The sequence below is a fragment of the Mizuhopecten yessoensis genome, unplaced genomic scaffold, assembly GCF_002113885.1.
Source record: "Mizuhopecten yessoensis strain PY_sf001 unplaced genomic scaffold, ASM211388v2 scaffold716237, whole genome shotgun sequence".
Lineage (NCBI taxonomy): Eukaryota > Metazoa > Mollusca > Bivalvia > Pectinida > Pectinidae > Mizuhopecten > Mizuhopecten yessoensis.
This window is the reverse complement of record NW_018480016.1, coordinates 217818-221612: the sequence shown is the minus strand read 5'-3', so window position 1 is coordinate 221612 and position 3795 is coordinate 217818.

The following is a 3795-nucleotide window of genomic DNA, read 5'->3' as shown; positions in this document are numbered from 1 at the left end:
TGCAGGGATGGGCAGCAATGGGAAGCTCAGTATCATCTATGGGAAGCTCAGTATCATCTATGGGAAGCCCAGTATCATCTATGGGGAGCCCAGTATCAACTAATGTTGCTGACCTTTTTATGGAGCATCTCGAACAGGAAGACATCACCACTGCTCTGATGAAGTGTCGTCTGAAATGATGGAAAATATATACTGACAATATCTTGAAAATATCTAAGAAAGGTGAGATTTACCGATCAATTCACCTTAATCAGATTGATGACACAGGCTTCAAACAACTGACATCAGGAGAGGCTAACGATAAAATTTTATTTTTGGATACCCGTATTTTAAGAAGGGCTGACGGTGTCACCAAATTGCTGCTATACAGAAAAAAATCCACTCATTTAGACCTGTACCTCAACTTTAATATACATCCATTGCATTGGAGGTTGGAGGTAGTACGCACTCTTCTGGACAGAAGACTAAACAGGAATGAATGGAAAATGAAGAGCGACACATAAAACAGGCCTGACATCATGTGGATATACCGAATGGACGATAAGGAAAGTAAAAAACTAATAGAAGATATAATCACACGAAACAGAACGTACTAAAAGTGTATTGCGCAAACACCACAACAGCACAACCATGCGACCACCTAACACCATCAAGCAACGTTTTGTTCATCCGAAGGACAAATTGTCGAGGAAAGACACAACAGAGATGGTTTACCACATGTCATGTAACAAGCCATGGAACTACAAGGCATCCAGGAAGGCATAGGAAAAATAATACAATATGTTAGCCATTACAACCATGCTAACATACGCAACTAGATACAGACTGGACAGCTCATAGGTGGTTGAAAGGGAGGTCAACTGGAAACAGAGGTAAATCAAAGAGTCCATCTACATTAGGAGAGAAGGAAAATCGATTACGATAGACGAGGAGGCACCAGCTGAGTCAGCTTTATGATAACATGTTAACCTCCACCAAGGTACGGAATTGGTAAACATATTACCCGCCCCTCTCACTGCCTGCAGTATTAGTGTTATTTGGAGAAAATGTTTCGATATTATTCTAGAAGAGCTTACTTTACTGATTCGGCACAGTGTGGCTTAGTGAATTGCTTTGCCAATTTGTCTTTTCCTGACAAAGAAAAGGAACGTTTTTGAAAGCTCGCAAAACAAGTTGGCAATTACTGTTTGTGTTCCAACAAATGCACGTATGTCTCTGATTAAGAGGAGTAGACACGGTACATATGTTTCGTCAGTCTTTTCTGTCGAATCGTATAGTATCGCGTTTTAATGTATTGAAAACATGTTATTCCTTATTAGCTAATACTGCAGATGCGATTTTAAAATCAACGTTCATTAAGCTACAGGGCGCCGATTTTAAGGCGTTTATATTTCTATGTCGATGGACCGGTGTTACATCGGAGTGCAGTGGACCGGTGTTACATCGGAGTATAGTGGACCGAGTGTAGTGGACCGGTGTTACATCGGAGTGTAGTGGACCGGTGTTACATCAGAGTGTTGTGGACCGAGTGTAGTGGACCGGTGTTACATCGGAGTGTAGTGGACCGGTGTTACATCAGATTGTTGTGGACCGGTGTTACATCGGAGTGTAGTGGACCGGTGTAACATTGGAGTATAGTGGACCGGTGTTTTATCGGAGTGTGGTGGACTGGTGTTTTATCGGAGTGTAGTGGACTGGTGTTACATGGACATACATGGTATTAGTGTAGTGGACTGGTGTTACATTGGACATACATGGTATTAGTTTAGTGGACTGGTGTTACATTGGCCATACATGGTATTAGTGTAACACCAGTCCACTACGCTAATACCATGTATGTCCATGTAACACCAGTCCACTACGCTAATACCATGTATGTCCAAGGTAACACCAGTCCACTACACTCAAACCATGTATGTCCAATGTACCACCAGTCCACTACACTAACACAATGTCTGCCCAATGTAACAACAGTCCACTACACTAATACAATGTATGCCCAATGTAACAACAGTCCAATACATGGTATTAGTGTAGGGGACTGGTGTTACATTGGAAATACATGGTATTAGTGTAGGGGACTGGTGTTACATTGGAAATACATGGTATTAGCAGATTGTTGTGGACCGGTGTTACATCGGAGGGTAGTGGACCGGTGTTACATCGGAGTATAGTGGACCGGGTGTAGTGGACCGGTGTTAGATCGGAGTGTAGTGGACCGGGGTAACATTGGAGTATAGTGGACCGGGGTTTTATCGGAGTGTGGTGGACTGGTGTTTTATCGGAGTGTAGTTGACTGGTGTTACATTGGACACATATGGTATTAGTGTAGTGGAATGGTGTTACATTGGACATAAATGGGATTAGTGTAGTGTACTGGTGTTACATTGGACACATATGGTATTAGTGTAGTGGACGTGTTACATTGGACATACATGATATTAGTGTAGTGGACTGGGGTTACATTGGACATACATGATATTAGTGTAGTGGACTGGAGTTACATTGGACATACATGATATTAGTGTAGTGGACTGGGGTTACATTGGGCATACATGGTATTAGTAGAGTGGACTGGTGTTACATTGAACATACATGGTATTAGTGTGTTGGACTGTTGTTACATTGGGCAGACATTGTATTAGTGTAGTGGACTGTTGTTACATTGGGCAGACATTGTGTTAGTGTAGTGGACTGGTGTGACATTGGGCATACATGGTATCAGTGTAGTGGACTGGTGTTACATTGGACATACATGGTATTAGTGTATTGGACTGTTGTTACATTGGGCATACATGGTATTAGTGTAGTGGACTGGTGTTACATTGGACATACATGGTATTAGTGTATTGGACTGTTGTTACATTGGGCATACATGGTATTAGAGTAGTGGACTGGTGTTACATTGGACATATATGGTATTAGTGTAGTGGACTGTTGTTACATGGGACATACATGGTATAAGTGTAGTGGGCTGGTGTTACATTGGACATACATGGTATTAGTGTAGTGGACTGGTGTTACATTGGTCATACATGGAATTAGTTTAGTGGACTGGTGTTACATTGAACATATATGTTATTAGGGTAGGGGACTGGTGTTACATTGGAAATACATGGTATTAGTGTAGTTGACTGGTGTTACATTGGACATATATGGTATTAGTTTAGTGGACTGGTGTTACATTTGACATATATGGTATTAGTGTCGTGGACTGGTGTTACATTGGTCATACATGGTATGTAGTGTAGTGGACTTGTGTTACATTGGACATATATGGTATGTAGTGTAGTGGACTTGTGTTACATTGGACATATATGATATTAGTGTAGTGGACTGGTGTTACATTGGACATATCTGGTATAAGTGTAGCGGACTGGTGTTACATGGACATACATGGTATTAGTGTAGTGGACTGGTCTTACATTGGACATACATGGTATTAGTGTAGTGGACTGGTGTTACATTGGATATACATGGTATTAGTGTAGCGGACTGGTGTTACATTGGACATACATGGGATTAGTGTAGTGGTCTGGTGTTACATTGGACATACATGGGATTAGTGTAGTGGTCTGGTGTTACATTGGACATACATGGCATTAGTGTAGAGGACTGGTGTTACATTGGTCATACATGGAATTAGTTTAGTGGACTGGTGTTACATTGAACATACATGGTATTAGTGTAGTGGTCTGGTGTTACATTGGACATACATGGCATTAGTGTAGAGGACTGGTGTTACATTGGACATACATGGTATTAGTGTAGTGGTCTGGTGTTACATTGGATATA